Genomic DNA, 19045 nt, shown 5'->3' on the forward strand with positions numbered 1-19045 from the left:
AAATAATTTGATATGCTTTGTATGTATATATCCAAAAGATGAAAGTGTTTCTTCACCCATGAAAACAGTTTTACTAAAATAAAACTGATTTAAAGATGTTTGTGACTTTGATTAGTGTAGATAATAAGAGTTTATATAATTTAGAAGAGCACATAATTTCTCAAAACATAAATATTTGGCCTACAGATAAATTGCCTATTTGTATTAAAATATAAACATATCTGTTTTTCTGCTAATATATAATCTTACAAAAAAGAGTAAAAACAACACTATAAAAAGCAACATAGAAGAAACTAGACAGTTCTCTCTACTTTGCTTAACACATTTTTATCTTTTCACCCTACAATGCACATAGAGAAATGATGGTTTGTTCTTAACCTGAAGACATACATATTTGCATTTTTGTGCATTCCTTAGGGAGTGGAGAATTTACTGACAAGTAAGGCACAAGGGGAGAAAATGAAATAGGAGTCTCTTCATTTCCGCCCATTTTGTGTTTTTGGGACAGAAATTCTGTCTCCAAATAAGACTAATATAAATCTTTGAAAAAAAACTAAAATGTTTCTTTTTCTCTGATACTAAAATTTTGCTTGAAATTCTGTATTAAAAATGAATTACCTAGTTATATACGATTGAGAAATAGATCGAACTTCAATTTTGTTTCACTTCAGAGTGATCAAAAGCAATTGGAATAAATATAAAATCACAAAGATCAGTTTTGATAGTGATATATAGGATTGTCTCTACCACATTAAAATGTTCAAGCATAATATGATTTTTGGAGGCCTGTGATATTAGGCTTAACTGTGTCTTAAGCTTATGGATGTTCCCAAATGAATAGTCTATTGTTTAGCTACACAAAGGGGACCATTCCATTGACCCCCAGGGTGATCAGTCAGAGCCTCTAGTGGGAGAGTTCATTACCTGGGGCTTGGCAGGAATGATAATGAATGCCATTAGTCACCATAGAATTTCCCAACAGCTTTCAAAATCCTGGTCACAGTATTTGATTCAGTGACCTATTGTGATCACCAGCCCCACTGGCTGTGTACCATGTAATGAAAAATTATTTTTCATTTATTTTATATTAACATACCAATAATCTCACATGCGTTAAATGATAATATACACATAATATAAACTGTTAGAATTATCCAGATATTTTATGGACGCACAGCCTTGATAGAATACAAAAATTATCTTTGTATCCTGAAATATCTTTTAGTAGGAAGATCATTTTATTGCCTATGGACCAGGACCAGGTTTCCTTAGTTTTCCTGATAGAACTTACATTGACACAATGTTTATGATACACCAACACTTCGTTTTATAATTTACAGACTAATAGAAAAGTTACAAGAGTTATTTTCACACAATATGAACAAAACTTCTGTAACCAAGATATGTAGTGTGGACTATATTTGGCAAATACTTATTCCCCTCTTCTCCTGATAGGGGACTCAAGAATTGGAAAATTTTGGCTTAAGGCAAAAAGTTATAAACCTAGCAAGTAATATATATGCTGAGGCTTTTGTTTCAGAAACTACAGATAAGGCCTGTCCTGGATCCTGAGAAAACAGCGGACCTCCTGGGGCACTGCTAAAGATTACCGCCTGGGGACAACTGCAGGCATCCGGGCCTTTGTGTTCTGAGGAGAGACAGAGACCATCACCCCAGCTAACAGCTAGCTGCCCAGGACAGGAATGTTGCAGCTTCTTTCACTTAATCCTCCCTGAATCTCAAAGTCCTCACCACACCTTGTTCATTCCCTTGTATAAAAACGTTGGCCTGAGGAAATTCCGTACTGTTTTCCACAGTGGCCTCACCAGTCTGCATTCCCACCAACAGTGCACTAGGGTTCCCTTTTAGTCCTTAGAAAACTAAAAATGGAACTGCCCTTTGACCCAGCAATTCTGCTGCTGGGATTATACCCTAAGAACCCTGAAACACCAATCCAAAAGAACCTATGCACCCCAGTGTTCATAGCAGCACAATTTATAATAGCCAAGTACTGGAAGCAACCTAAGTGCCCATCAGCAAATGAGTGGATCCAAAAACTATGGTACATTCACACAAAGGAATTCTATGCAGCAGAAAGAAAGAAGGAGCTCCTACCCTTTGCAACAGCATGGATGGAACTGGAGAGCATTATGCTAAGTGAAATAAGCCAGGCGGTGAGGGACAAATACCATATGATCTCACCTTTAACTGGAACATAATCAACAGAAGAAAAAAGCAAACAAAATATAACCAGAGACATTGAAGTTAAGAACAATCTAACAATAGCCAGGGGGGAGTGGGGAGGGGACAGTGAGGACAGGGGATTACAGGAACTACTATAAAGGACACATGGACAAAATCAAGGGGGAGGGTGGAGGTGGGAGAGGGAGGTGGGTTCGGCTGGGGTGGGGTGTAGGGATGGGGAGAAAAGGCATACAACTGTAATTGAATAACAATAAAAATTTAATAAAAACAAAAACAAAACAACATTGACCTGGAAAGAGAAGAGAAGATGGTCTGTTAGGGTATGAACCCACCATTTTCTCAGGTCGCCGGCCATCTGAATAAAGCGCCTATAAAGATTCCATCGCTGTCATTGCTTATTGGGTTTGGTAGTGACAGGCAGTCCGAACGCCGGTGCCTTTTCCGGTTTCACTCCCACTGTGGAGCATTCTTCATTGACCCATTGATGTTGGGCTTGGCCTTGTGACCAGTTTTGGCCAATGGAATGACTGGCAGAGGTGACACAGACACTGGCGTCAAATGCATTTGTCCAGTGTGGCTTGACTGCTGGTGCTGTTATGATCTTTTGTGAGGTCAACCAAGGAGCCACCACAGAAGAACTGCAGTCTGGAGTCAAACGGAGCTGCCCGTCGGCCTGCACTGGGGCGAGTCCACCTAACTTGCCTTCAGAGTTAAACCGCGGTCAAACTGCTGACCAACAGGCATGGGAATAGATGCCCGCTGTTTGCTGTAAGCCAGAGTTTTGGTATGGTTTGTTGTATAGTATTACTGAAGCAAAAAACTGACAAATTAACTCTGGAGAACTGACTGCTGTAGATTTATCAGAAATTCGAAAGCTATTCAAATGTCAGCTCTGTCTGGGAAGAAAAACGTAACTGTGATCTGGGCATTCCCAGTTTTAACTGATTACCTCGAGATGAATTTCAGTTATTTTTTTGGAAATAACAAGTTAGATAATGATATAGTTGGTGTATGAACTGTACTTTAAAATATTTGACAGTCAAAAGAGAGGAATTGAGATCAATTAGGCACAGCAAAATAATGTATATCAACCTTCTTTTAGACATTTTTATGTTGAAGGATTTTTTCCAAGTTGATTCTCTGTTGTTTTTTTGAAATGACTTATTATCTGATCATGTAACCGAACAAAAAAAATGGAGGGTTGACTGCCTGTCACCACAAAAGCCAAACTCATGAGGCAGATGATGGTGAAAAAAGAAAGATGTTCTATTCAGGTGCTCCTGATCTGGGAGAATGGTGGACTCCTGTCTCAAATACCATCTCCTCAGCAAGACCAAGACAAAAGCCATGGTCAAGAGTTCCTGCTCCAATTTAAAGTACAGTTCTTCGGAGCCTGCAGGGAGCTGCTAAGCAGTCTGAGTCCCCATCCAGGTAGCTTAGCTTGTCCCCAGCTGCTGTTAATTTCAGGCCTCCTGGAGCCTGTGTGTAAAGCCCACACAGTCATGGGCCATGCTGCCAAGGTTGCATACTCCTGGGGGAGCTTGTCAACCCACCTGGGAATGCATCACCAGGTAGGCAAGAGTGGGAGGCTCCCTCCTGGAGGCCATGGACCCTGTGGCCCAAAGAGAAAACAGGTGAGCACACCATGGGAGTTCAGGCCAGGAGCAAGAATGAGTCACAAGCCCCCAAGCCTCTTTGTTTCCCTAGGATTACATTAGCTTGGGTGTGGGACAAACTACCTGCTTTCTTAAAATGACCAATTTACCACCCAAACATCAGTGCACTTCAGGTGTGGCCACCAACCAACCAATCCCATCTTTCCCCAGGTTAGTTAGACTGACAGGCCTCCTTGTGCTGTTTTGACTTCTATGGTGCAGGTGCCTGCCTTCCTCTGGTCCCATCCCAAATCTGCTAAGTGGGGGAAGGCTTTTTCTCTATTCAATTATCTTGCCAGTTCTTCATATGCTTGGGCCCTAACTGTTGATATTTCTAGTTTTCTATCTGCCCAGTGTAGTAAGAACCTCCCACTGCTACCATCTGTGCCAATGGGGGAGACTCCCCCACGCTATGGGGAGACTCTCCTGCACTACGGAAAGACTGTCTACTGGTAACAGTTAAAGTAACATATTATTTCTCAAGTTCCTTGCAGTTCAAAAAATCACCAATTTTCTCTCTCTGCTGAAACAAATCATACTTTATTATGTTAAATTTATCATTTGTAAAGAAATAAACATATATCCATAAACTTTTCCCCATATGTTTTTTTCTAGATCACATAGGCAGTATTTTTCATGAAAGGGACAAAGAGGTAGAAAAGGCATAAAGGAGAGCATGATAACAAGTGTCAATGATAATTAACACCATAGAGTACTGGGAATTTACAAAGCGCTGTGAATAAAGTTCTTTACCTCATTCAATTTTCACAGAAACATGCGAGGACATCAGAACAATATAATCACGCTTAGACAAAATCTTCGTAGAACAATACTCGAAACATTTGAGATGGGACATTTTTAAATGGTAGAGATTTTCCTTGAGCTGCTATCCTCTGACCCTATTACTTCCAATTATAAAAACCACTTTCAATATTAAATATGAACCTACTTTTTCTTATATATCATGGAATTCCTACCTTAGAATAGTTAAGACAGTCCCATTCAAGTATGCTTCAGAAATAATTTTTTGCTTATATTTCATATGCACTTACATTAAAAACATCTTTCTGTATTTATCTCTATTAATTCCACTTCCTTCTGAATTATTGCCAGATATGGAGTGAAGTGGTCCTTTTGTCCTTTACTGATTTCTTGTCTTACAATGTTTAATCCATCATTCAATCCTGGTGTTTCTTCAGTTCAGGTAGTTCTTGAATCTAACAGTTTCTCTGCCTTTATGTTGCCTATGGCCTATTCCAAACGGTCAGAATATTTATGTAAAAACAATTCAAAACCTTTGGCTCTGGCATGAGCCTCCCATCATTTTGGCTTTATTGAGGGTGGTGAGAATTTTTTTCTTTGATTTTTCTCTGTGTTTGGCTGGTAGTCCAGCATGAGAATCCAGATCTAGAAATTAAAAATCTTATTTTGCAGTTTGGCCACTATTTCTTATTGTTTGTTAGACTTTCTTTAATTATTTATCTGACTATCTCATGACTAAACTCATTTAATTTTTCCCCCAGTATATTTGACATTAAAAACTAAAAGAAAACAAGCAAATAAACGAAAATGATGAGAAGGGGAGAAGGCAAAAACAGAAGGAAGAAAGCCACATGAGGCAGAGAGTGAGAAGTTCTTCATTTCCCGGAAGACCTGGTAGAGTCCTTACTGCTGATCTCTGATGTTCAATGTAGGGGTCCCGGGGAGAAAGTTTCTTAATCTTGTAGTTTATAATGCCTATCAGACTAGAAGTTGAAAGTTAGGAACTACATAGCCTTACCGTCTACTTCCTTTCTTGAAAACTCCAGAAGTGGAAACAGGTTGGTCACTGGAAGAGAAGGAATCTAGATAATATACAGGGAAATAAGCACTATTGTGATTGTCTGCATATAATTCTATATTTGGAGAGAGCTCCCCAAAATATTCAATCTAATGTAGAAAGCCTGTGATAATATTTCTTCTCTCCTTATTTTTTCTTAAAAGAACTCACCAACATTTTAATTTATATATTCATCTACTGATTCATTTGCTTAAATCCTGTCTCTTCTTCTTGACTATGTATTTGCTAAGTGCTGGGTCCCAGCAAGTTAACATAAAATGTCTAGAGTAGTATGTAGCATCTCTTTGGTGATAAGTAAGTATTCTGAGGAATATTAAATTAAATATTAAATATCAACATTATGGATATTAAATATTTATGCATTTATGATGATAAGGTATAAGTTTGTTCTGTGGGCAGGGAGGAGTGGGAGACAGGATAGGTATGACTAATAAGATGATTGTAAGGCACTTTTCAAGAATTAAAAATGGTGAGCCTGGCTGGTGTGGCTCGTTGGATTGAGCACAGGCCTGTGAACCAAAGGGTCAATTCCATCCCCAGGAAACCCATGCCTGAGTTTCAGGCCAGCTCCCCAGTAGGGGGCGTGTGAGAGGCAACCACACATTGATGTTTCTCTCCCTCTCTTTCTCCCTCCCATCCTCTATCTAAAAAAAGTATATAAATAAAATCTTTAACAAAAAAAGATTAAAAAAGTTAACTTTAAAAAAATGTAAAATATGTACTATAACAGCAATAGTTTCCATAGAGACCAATTTTATCATACAGCAGCTTAAAGAAACTCTAATTTTAATTTTACTCTCCACTGGAACAAAAACATGTGTCTATCCTAATTAAAATATATATGAAATGTAATTATGAAGTAGTCAACAAAAGCAGTAGAAACAGATATTAATAGATTTTTACATTAGCATATTCAGGTTTGGGTCCTTTTGATATAGAGAGAAATAATTTTTTTGTTATTATCTTCTAACTTCCAACTAAGTAGTTCTGGTTCAGGTTTTTAAATCTCACTGTTGGTATTCTTAAAAATGTTTAATGGAATGATTCCATATCTCACTTTTGAAAACATTGCCACTGGTGGAATTAATATATACTAGCTCTCATATTACTATCTAGTTTCTCCTTAGGTTGGGTTTAAAATGATGTAAGAAAAATAGTGACTTACAGCATTTACTAATCAAAGCTTCCCAGAGAGTAGAAGGTGGAATTATGATAATGGCTCTTTCTGCCTTCCACGAGTGCTTCTTTCATCCCCTCCTGCTTTTATGCCCTTCAACCTCCACTGCTGGCGTGACATGGCCACTCTCCCCGAGTCTAAGTCATTCTTCTGATCTTCCGTTAGACGGCACTGTCCTCATGGTACATTATGTGAGCCCTTTCTCATGACGTTCTCTGCTTCCACCGAATGCCCTCGGACAGCCCCCAGTTATTTCACTACATGGCGTTAGATTGACAAAGCATTTGTTTCATGTTCCTAAAGGAGTTTGTCAGATCCTTTACATCCCTTGTAGCACATAACAGTACAAACTCAAAAATGCTTTTAAATCAAATCGAATGTTGTTCAGTGCTTAACATTTGCCAAAAAATAAATAGTTTATGGTAATAATTATGATTCAGTTCTACTTTATGATAAGAAAATAATTAGAAGATTAAGAGGCAATCTCATTGACCTTCTCTACTTTCTACTGCTATAAGAAAAGTTTCCCTTACCTCTACCTTTCTTTTCGTACTGTGACTTTTTAATGTAGGTGAAAAACTCTACTGTGTACTTATGAGAATTGATGTTTAATTAAAATATATAAAAGTTCTGGTAAAAGTATCAACCCTGAGGAGGATAAAGTACAGTTTTGGGTTAAGCAGCAGCATTGTTTTTTTGTGGTAGCAGCTGCCTTTAAGCAGATGTTTGTAGTGGTAATGGACTAGTTACTTGCGTACTCACAATGGGCTAAAAATAGTCTTGCACTTTGCATCTTTTATTTGTGTCAAAAGAGGGAAGGTCACACTTTTAAAATCCTCCTGCAGGAAATCAATTTTGAGAAAAGATTATTCTAATGTGCCAATTTTACAGCACATTTGCTCTACATTTTTATCAAATAGGGATGAGAGGATGATCCATCAGTGACCACAGACAGTCCTACCCTGAATGCTGCTCTTTAAAGCAGAGCTGTGTACAGTCACGGGAAGATAACATCCTAAACAAGAAGACGGCACTTCCTAGCTTTGTGACCAGACTGCAGATCTTTCCGGTCCATAGACAGAACCACTTGGGAGTGCTGTAATCTGTCTGATGCACATTGTCCCAGGCCAGCTCACCTGGGAAGCCCACTCTAACAGGGAGCTCAGCAGGCATAATAAGGTAAGAGGGAGTTCTGTCAGCACCGGCCAGTGTGGGGTAGGGGAGTGGAGGGAGCTGGCTCAGGCAGAGGGAGGTGAACCATGGTGCAGTCACAACAGAGGCCTGAGCGAGGCAAGCCAGTGGGCAGCGCTGGAACTGGGGTGTCTCAGCCGAGGTATCACAAGTTGGTGCAAGGAGATCAGGCCTTTACTCCTTTGTGCTGATCAGTCACTGGATTCTGTTGGCCCTGGAAAGTGGGCATAAACTTGGGCGAACTGGCTCCTTTCAGACAAGGTTTGAAAGTTGTTAGCTGTCAAAATCTAGTCATTAGGAGAATGGAAGTGGGAAGCTTATAAAAGGGAAAAATTATAAAATGAGAATATATTAAAATACATATTAATATAATGTGTAATATAGCTATATAATTGTATATCTACTTATGTTGTATTTTCTTCCAATTGTGAGAAAATTTTGTTTTTAGAGAGAAACCCTAAACGTTATAACTGATAAATTTCCCATTTGTTAGAGTAAAAGAGTTCAAGTAGAGAATAATAGTCATTGGTATTTACAAATTCATGAATTTGAACAGAAATAACACATTAATAACAAAAGAATCCATACTTATCTACTTGATATTCTCATCAATGTTCTAAATGTTCACATTATTATGGGTATTGGATTTAGAACTAATAATTTCTTCTATTTGTGGAGTGCTACTATTTAGCAGGAAAACTTGACAGAGAGTTATGTATATCAATAAGTTTGCTGAGTGCAAGATAACTTATATACTCATAACTATCATTTATAAAATAAAAATATTAATAAATTAAAAATAATCCAAATGTAGGTTGCTGAATGTCTGTTAACTAAAAACTACTGGGAAGAATGATACAAGGAGAGGGATGGCTGGGGTGTGAAGAGCTATTAAATTGAATAAAAATACATTTAAACGTATGTATTGTGTGCCAATACATGTATGTTTATCCATATGTATGTACCATACATATCTCTAGGTACAAAGGTATATATTTAATTTACATGTATGTGGGTAAAAGTGGGAGGAATATTACTAAAATATTTAGTGTAATAACCAAAAAAATCGACCTCTGGCTAAACAGGTCATGATAACTTTTATCTTCTATATTTCTTTCATTTTCTACAAGATTATATAATGTAATAATATTATATATGTATATACATATCTCCCAATTTAACCATAAAATGACATAGTCCCTTGGGTCACATTGTCTGGGAAAGCAAACAGAGCACCGATTACTTTGCTCTCAGCTTGCCACATATATGCTGATGCACAGGTAGAAGGAACTCTGGACAGTTCTGGCAACTTGAGGCCACAGAAAGAAAGAAATTCCTTACAATAGGTAATAAAAATCATAATGTATTTTTTAATTTCCTGCCATATTTTTTCTGGTAGAAGGTGTTTAAATGACAAAAGTAACTGAATGAAGTATTAAAATAGCTTTATCTTCTCCTAAACCCAAATTAATAGTCATCTGGTTTTGGGGTTTAGCTGTTATTGGTCTTCCAATGCTTTTAGTTATTTTTTTCCATTTGAAACAATATTATTTCTTATTGACAATCTTTTAACCTCAATTCAGATGTCGCTGTTTGTATTTACTGTTATTTTTGAATTGTGGATTTTAATTGATTTACCTGTCTTTATATTACAATGAAAACATTTCTTAGAAGAGATGTGCTTAAAAGCAATGTCTCTAAGTATTTCAGGAGCTAAACATTCTTTTCCCACTTTTCATATCTTTGATTACTTGTCACCCAAAGAATTACTAAATGCTTTTGAATCATATTTTACTCTCACTCAGCACTCCTTTACTTCTTCTACTGAGAGCACTTTATAGATTGGCTTTCTGAGAGCGGCGTAGCGTCAGCTCTGATGCTTTTCTGATCGATCACACCTCACTTCTTTTCTTGCTCACTGGCGACAGGGTTGCTGATTTCCCTCACGTCACTGTCAAACACAATATTATTGAAGTTTAAAGACAACATTTTCAACCATTTTTCAGACCAGTTCAAAGACTGAGGGAAAGCTATAAACATGCAATTGTTTTGCAAAACATCCTGCCATAAAAGAAGAGACATTGAGGCAAGGCTTTCTTTCCTATCACTTCAGGAAGTTGTTTGCCAATTCTGATAAACTTCTTACTACAAAGTTCTCTAGTTGTAAAGCAGAGGGATGTCTGCCTCTTGGTAAACAAAGAAGCCCATTCTGTGCTGAGACTCCAACTTGTGATTTCCCACCATCTGAGTCCTGTTCCTCAACTTTTTAGGCCTCAGAACTTACCTGTCTGTTTCCTATTTTTTTTGTTTTATTATCTATTTTTGTTGTATTTTTCCATTTCCACTTGACCCCCTTGTACTCCCCTTCCCCCTGCAATCACCACACTGTTGTCCATGTCCATGAGTCCTTTTCCCTTTTTGCTCCAACTCTCTACTACCTAACCTCTCCCCCAATAGCTGTCATCCTACTCTCTATCCATGAGTCTGTCTCTAATTTGTTTGTTAGATCAGTGTGTTAATTAAATTCCACATATAAGTGAAATCCTATGGTATTTTACATGATTTGGGGAGTCTTAGATTGAAGATATATTATGTACTTTGTCTTAATTTACAGTGAGAATTTTATCAAGCGGAAAAAGCACTCACATCAGTTCAACATGAGGACTTTCCCCGTGCAATAATGGCCTCATTAAGGTACCGTCACCTCTTGGTTCCAATACAGTATGCGTCTACTTATAGTTTCACTTCCAGAGGATAATGTTTTATTCCAAATTCTGAGCACTGCCATACTTTTGTTTCCCTATGATCTATTTAATAATGCCAATAATTTTAACCTGCTAGTTTTTCTATGGTTTGTTATCCTAGATACACAAGGTAATCAACTAGGAAATTTAAGAATATGGATACCTGGGATTCATGCTATTCCAACTAAATTTGGGCTCAAAGTAAAATGGGAAAGTATATTTTAAAACTCTCCATAAGTTATTCTGATGAACGACCATGGTTCCAAACATTAGCTTATACAATTAACTACTCAGCTATCAAGGTGTGAGATTTTCTGCAAAGATAAGTGGAAATCTGTTACAGTGTTCAGCCAACTGCTACATGTCATATATTCCTCTCCCAAACCGAGCTCTTTCTACTTCTGAGAGTTGAGAGTAAACATATCATCATTGGGCTCCTTCTCCATCACACACTGAAACATCATGTCAACAGCGATGAAAGGTGCTGGATGGAGATAGTTTTGGATATCAACAAGAGCTCACCTTTACCATGAGCTGACCACATGCCGGTTACCAGGTAATTTGCCTTCATGAACTTCTCCATTCGTTTTCTTTTTGTTTCATTTGGCAGGTGTCTTTTAAGCAATTGGTGTGTAACTAGTTGTACTTCATGAATTAAACCCCTTATAATAAATAATAGGATTTATTCAGAATTTTAAAGAACTTACTGTTACCTGTGTCTATGAGGGTTTTTTTTTTTTGCTTAATTCCTTCTCTTTTTTCACCCAGTCACCCAAACTCTCCCCCTCTGACAGCTGTCAATCTGTTCCCTATAAGTCAGTTTCTATTTTGTTAGTTTATTTTGTTCATTGGATACTACATATAAGTGAAATCATATGGGATTGTCTTTCTCTGATGGGCTTATTTTACTTAGCATAATGCTCTCCAAGTCTGCCCATGCTGTCACAAAAGGTAAGATTTTCTTCATTTTTACAGCTGGTTAATATTCCATTGTGTAAATGTACTGCAGCTTTTTTATCCACTCATCTACTGATGGGCACTTGGGCTGTTTACATGTCTTGGCTATTGTGAATAATGCTGCTATGAACATAGGGTTGCATACAAAGGTCTGTCCATAAAGTATTCAACCATGTAATAGGAAAAGAGAGACATTTATTGAGGAAGATACAAGAATCATTGTACATAGGACAAGGATACCTCAGTCCCCTTCAAAGTTATGACCTTCTTGAGAAAATGTGGTTCACTGGTAACGGTTTGAATCAAGTCACTAGCAACCACAGCACGATATTCCTTCTGCTCTGGTAGCCAAATCCACAGAACAAATTTTCCCATGACACGTTTCATGCCAAGATCCGGCATCAAAATCTCAGACACAGTAGTTTTTGGGACCCCCAGATGAGCTTCTAGTTCTCCCACTGTCTGTCACCGATCTTTGTTGACTGCATCCCGTACACATTCGGCATTCTCAGGAGTTCTGCCTGTTTCAGGAATTCCAGAAGGTGGATCACTTTCAACAGATTCTCAACCATCTTTAAAACTTTTGTACCACAATTTTATTTGTGGTGAACTCATTGCATTGTCCCCAAATGTCTTCTGAATCACCTGAATAATTTCTACAGAGGAATGTTCAAGTTTAATACAAAATTTGATGCAGATTTGTTGCTCTACTTGCCCAGTCATTTTGAATGTGGTGGCCACACAGTGCACATGCTCACTCAATACCACCTACCACCCCCACTGACTAGTACAGTGAAGTCACCATTCATTGTTCACACAAGTGCATTCCCATCCACTCACCTTATCTGCCAGGTCACGTCAATGTCACACAAACTGTTCTCATTATATTAACAGTGGTTGGACTTTTTTCCAGACAGACCTCATATATTCTTTCAAATTAGTGTTTCAGGTTTCTTTGGATATATTCTCAGAAGTAGAATTGCTGGGTTGTAAGGCAGTTTCATTTTTAATTTTTTAAGGAAACTCTATGTTGTTTTCCAAAGTGGCTGCACCAATCTGCATTCCCACCAAGAGTTCATAAGGGTTTCCCTTTCTCCACATTCTCACCAACACTTATTTGTTGATTTATTGATGATAGTCATTCTGACAGGTATGAGGTAATATCTCATTGTGGTTTTAATTTGCATTTCTCTGATGATTAGTGACATTGAGCATCACTTAATATGTCTATTGGCCATTTGTATTTCTTCCTGTTTAGAGAAATGTCTATTCAGGTCCTTTGTTCATTTTTAAAATTGGATTTTTGGGGGAGCGTTGAATAGCATATGTTCCTTTTAAATTTTGGATATTAACCCCTTATCAGATGTATCATTGGTGAATACGTTCTCCCACACAGTGGGTTGTCTTCTTATTTTGTTGATGGTTTCCTTTGCATGAGGAGATATATCAGGAAAAAACATTTCTATGAGAAGTGTCTGAGATATTACTGCCTATGTTCTTGCTAGGATTTTTATGGTTTGCTCAGGTGGTGACCATCGCAGTCGGTGCTGAAACTGTTGGTGCTGAAACTGGACCAGTGGTTCCAAATGTTGCCACCAGCAAAACTGCTGAAGCCAGAGCCAAAATAACGTTAGAGGTTAAGGATGCAAGTCTGGATGAAGCCAGCTCCATCAATAATAATAAAGGCGCAACGGAGAATGACAGCTCTGGAGAGTACGCTGAACTAGAGTTGAAAATTCTCCAGCTGTGTCAGAATCCTCTGCTGGAGACGACTTACAGGAAGCAGCCAGTGCTGGAGCTGAGGCCACTGTGGCTCAGAGCTAATCTCATGCAGATTCACACTTTAGCAAAAATCACTGTAGCAGTGAGTTTGATAGGTGCTTTTGTAGTTTTATTAATCTTAGTTTAAAAAAGCCTTCTTTTATAGAAAGCTTTAATGTGCCTTGAATATTTTTGGTATCCACTGATAGGTTTCAAGATTGAGAGTTGACATTTTACATGTCTGAAGCTTTTTCAAGTCTCTGCGGTCAGAATATGACATTGCAGTAAAGAACTTCAAGAGTTTTATCTTTGGATTTAAATTTTATATCATAGTGATTGAACTATCTATACAACCTACATTCACTTTAATTTTTCTATACCTTTACCTTACCATAATGTATATAAATGTAGATTCTTGAGTTTTGATTTGAACTTATTTAAAATAGTTGAAAAATCTTCTGAAAATAACTTAAAGGAGAAGTGAAAAGTAAAAGCTTCAAAACCAGAATGTGCATGTGCTAAGGATATGCATTCAAAGTATTATACCCCTCAACAACCCAAAGTGGAGAGCACTATTTTCATCCCCATTTTACAGTAAAGTGAATAGAAAAACAGATTAAATAACTGTCCAAAAGCTTGTTAATGGTGAGCATATTCAAATCTTCCCATTTTACCTTCAGAGCCTCCTTTTTGGGGGGAAAGGGGAGATAACATTGTGTTCGTTCATTCTTCCAAACAAGAACATTACAGCTCAACAACAATGCACGTTACTGGAAAAACACAAGTGCAACTATAACTCAGCTGTTAAGAAAAAGAACTGGTGATCACACTTAAATTAGCACAGAAATCATAATTAGTTTACTGCACAAAATAAAACACTAAATACAAAGCTTTTCTCTTCAAGCATATACATAAGTCAGAGTAACAAGTTCTAAAAAAAGTATCAGGTTTGTTATAAGAAAGATAATTAAAATTTTTATTTTATTTTTCAATAGTGTGTGTGTGTGAACATGATTAGATCTTTCAGAAAGCTGGGTAAAATCAGTGGCTGGAGAGAACAAGGTCATATGATAGAAAAGTAATCATTATTCTTCATTGTCTTCCTTTCACTCAATTAGCATACTGGTTAAAACAAAGCAAAACAATAACAAAGCATGAAACAAAACCGAAGACTTGCTTCCTTCTCTCCAGGAACATATTATCTCTCTAAAAGCTAGAAGCTAATATATAATTAATAATTATGCTAGAGATTTGTTTATACTTTTACATATAAGTACTGAGAAAATTAAGTGGCAAAGTTTCAAGAAAGAGTATAATTTTGAGTCTTAAAACAGAAATAAGGGTTTAAATTAGAGAAATAGAGGAGAAGGTATTTCATTGTAGGAAAGAATACATTGTGATAGGTGGGAGCTGTGAGCAAATGCTTGACAAAAAGCAGCGGCTAGGACAGCTGGACTTCTTTGGGGGACGGTGGGTGGGAGAAGATAAAAGATTATTTCCTTCTTGGGATTGGGTTTATATTCCAGTTGAGGAGAAATTTATTTAGAATCCTTAGGGAGATCTCCCTTTGACATTCTAACTCTAATGAAATACAGTACCTGTTACGGGAAGAGGGGCTGGAAGCTGCCTGGGAAAGGGAGAATAGCGTGCAGGTGGTTTAGGGAGTGTCTTCAGGATAAGCTCCTGAAAGTAGCCAGGTTCAGAGAGATTTGAGCTGCTAAGCAGATTCATTGCAGGTCTCAACTAGCCCCAGAGGGATGTCTGAGGAGGAGATAACCCTCTTTAGTTGCCCCCACGTGGGATAAGGGGCTGAGCCTCGGTGCTTGGGACAGAGCAGGCCCTTGGGTGAAAGAGCCCCCATCAGCGGGCAGTGTTAGGCCGGCAGCACTTCCCCCTAAAATGCTTGGGGGAAACAGATCCTCCGCGTCTGCAGCGGGGCCTGAGCGGCGCGTCACAGTGTGCGAGGGGGCCCTCTGATAGAGCAGTGATCGTGAACATGAGAATTAACTCGGTGAAAAACATCTTGTGTCCACTAAATCAGAGTCCCTCTAACTGAAGCCCAGATGGTGAAATTAAAAAAAATAATAACCCCCCACAGGAAATTCTGTTGATCATCAGGTTTGGGGAGCACTGATCTAAAGGGCATAAGTTACTCTCACATCGTTTCGGAAATAACAACGCTTTTCTTTCTCTACTATTCAATAACCTCACACAATATACACTACTCTTTAATGGGCAGTGCAGGAGGACGAACAAAGAAATCACATTATGAATAACTCTGGATGCAACAAAAGGGCACACAGGCATTTTAAATGTATTCTGCATTATATAAGAGAAAAGAGATGAAGAACAATAGGAAGCCTATTTAATTGCTATTGCATTTAGAAGAAATTAGAGGTTTTGTTCACACTGTTATAGAATAAACATAAAATATGTTATTCCATTCTTTCTTCAGATAGGTACATAATGATCTACCTAGGCAAGCAGGTAACATAAATAAAACTAATTTATAATTTTACAATGCAGGGTCTCCTTTATTGTGGAAATTGCATGCTATCTGTTCAGTTTTAGTTCTGATACTTGGGAATAGACATTTAGAAAAAAATTCACACGTTAAAATATGTATAACAGGACCTTTGGTCTGGATTTGTGGCCTATTGCCCGGAATCTATTGCTACTAGGAAGGCTTGTTGCCACTCTCTGCTCCAAATATTTGTAAGTCTTTGTTTACTGCTATATATTTTGGGGTAGTGCCCTTCATCTTCAAATACCTATTTGGCTCCAGAAATTTGTGTCTTCTCTCTCCTCACCTTTGCCCCCTTCATCACTGAGTTCAATGATGCGATAAAATGTATGACCAACTGAGGTAGATCTGGCCGAGCCACGTTACTGGATAGAACTGGGCATGTGTCTTTTCAGAACCAATGTGCAGCTCTGACTGGGGTGCACCTGACTGAGACCTGATTGCTGGACAGAACAACAGAGCCCTGTCTCTTTAGACACAACCTGCAGCTGGTAGGCATTCATCTCTGCCCTGAGTCAGTGATGCTTATGCACGAAGGTAATGTATGAACACTTATAAATTTGGAAAAGGTGGACAATGAAAGAACCATAATACTTGGGGTCCAGCCTGTTTTTCTGTGGAAGACCCATGACCAAGCATTAACACAGAGGGAGGAAATATTTCTTTCTCAACGTTGTGGACCATTTCTTATCTGGATGAGGACGGAGTTGGAGAGATTCCAGTAGCTGCCACAGAACTGGTGTTGGCTTTCTAGCTTCTCTAGATGGTTGGGGATTCAGTTGTAATTGACTCCTCCAAGGACAGGCTAGAGCCATGTTTTCATGCAGTTCAAACAAAAAGGAGATTTTTGTGTTGAGCAGGAGTGGATCAAATCGGGGGGACTAGTGAACTCTGAGTTTGACCTTGAGAGGCACCTCTGACTTCCCATGAGAGAAGCTGCAAGTAGTGAAAAGGAGGACAGAGTTTATGAAAAACTCTCACGAGGAAGTTTTGGTGCTATGAAGAGAAAACCTGTTCACATTTCTGTTTGTTGATTAACCATTGTCATGTAGGATATTGGTAAAGTGACCTCAATTCAGGGGCAGAGTGGTGAGACCTGCCCAAATTAGTTTTTATGAGGAATCGCTATGCTTTACAAAAGTGCCGAAATGCTCTTTAGAGAAGGTCATTAGTGCAGGGCTTGCATTACAGAATAAAGAGTGTGCAAATACTATGTCAGTTCGGAAACTCCCCTAAGAAATCATTTACCATGTTCTAAGGTACAATAGTTTAGTGTTAAACATAATTAAACAAATTATTTCCATAGCTAGGAACTATGATATAAATTGATCATTTGAGTTCACAAGCAATGAAATATAAATATATAGTTATTTCTTAAAGAACTATAGCTGTACTATGTTCTTTTCATTAGAGCCGGTGTTTTAAGTAGGAAAATACAACCGTACTTCAGGTTGTCTATTGCAGGGCATGGATGAAGTTTTCTGATTGGTCTGAAATGTCTGCTTTTCCACTTGCAGTCTTTAGGCTCTCCTGACACTTTTGGTAACAGAATTCAGACGGTAGGTTCTTCCTCTGAGACTTCATGGAGATCAGAGGCTGAGGGTATACTGCCTTTCATGCACAGAAGCACAAACCACTCCGATTCAGGAGCAGCACCTCCCTGCTGACAGATCTGAAAAGAATGCTCTCTGGGAAAACATGGTTGACTGGGTCCAATTCCCAGGTGGCCTGAGCTCTGCAGTTCTGTTTTGCCTGCAGTGTTCCAAAGACAGAGAGGCTTTATGCCAAAATAATATTCTGTTTTATTTCCAATCTTTACCTCTCCCCACAATGATACTAATCCTGTATCCACTGGGAATTCTTATGGTATTATTATAGTCCTCAGGTATGCGCCTTCCCAGGGAACTGAGGTGACTCAGATTCAGCAATTCTTATCATGTCCTGTGTTTGTCTGTGTGAATGAGGACAGGGGGTGGGGGGTGAAGAGGGAGAGAGAGAGAGAGAGAGAGAGAGAGAGAAATGAGATGTGCTTTGAAAATCTCAAATGTTTTTTTTATTGTTCAAGTACAGTTGTCTCCGTTTCCCCCCCACCAATCCCCCTGACCCCAACCATCCCCACTCTCCAGCCTTGATCGTACCCCTCTTTGGTTTTGTCCATGGGTCGTTTATAGATGTTCCTGAAAACCCTTCACCCTTCTTCATTTGAACACAATCATTTGAATAGAACCCCCCTTAGATGTGATACACTAAGTGCACTAACCACTCTTCCTGTCTTTGTGCAGAGTGTGAGATCAGTTGATCTCATGTGTCTCCCTCTGAACAAGAAGTTTCACTTAAAATGCCAGGGGAAGAATTTTTTAAGTGTGAAGGTCTCACATCTTGATACTAGAGAATTCTCTGAAAAGCTTTTGGCTCTCATGCCAGTGAGAGGGCTGTCCTGGCATCTTTCTGCAAATGTATTCATTAGCACTCACCAAGCCAAACAAAATGTGAGCTGATATTGAGGAAGCGAACATCAGAGAGCACTGTGAAGCTTGTCTTTCCCAAGAACATTTTTGCCTAAGCCTTATATTCTATCTTTCCTTTTGGTTAATTGTGATATTCTTCATTAAATCAACTCTTTGAATTAGACAACCAATTCTAGGCTTTTGTATTCAGAATATCACCACAATCCAGATACATTAATTGAGGAGGGAGGAAGATCCTGGAGCTTTATTTTAGTTTTCCAGCAGGCAGGACTAACATGGAGATTTTTAACTACTTGCTATTTCATAAGTCACAGCATGGCTGAGATCCAGGGCTGCTAAGTCGCAATGAGTAAGTGTGGGTGTAAGGACTTCTAACCAATGTGTTAATCATCTATTGCGGCAGTCATTTAGTTACAGCACGTAAACTCGGGAGGAGTTGGTTGTCCGTGTTTAAACATGGGCATTTAAAGGGGTGAAGTTAACTAATGTACAAGAAGTTCAAAGAACACATGGTTCCAAAAAG

Source organism: Desmodus rotundus, chromosome 4 (genome assembly GCF_022682495.2).
Source record: "Desmodus rotundus isolate HL8 chromosome 4, HLdesRot8A.1, whole genome shotgun sequence".
NCBI classification, from domain to species: Eukaryota; Metazoa; Chordata; class Mammalia; order Chiroptera; family Phyllostomidae; genus Desmodus; species Desmodus rotundus.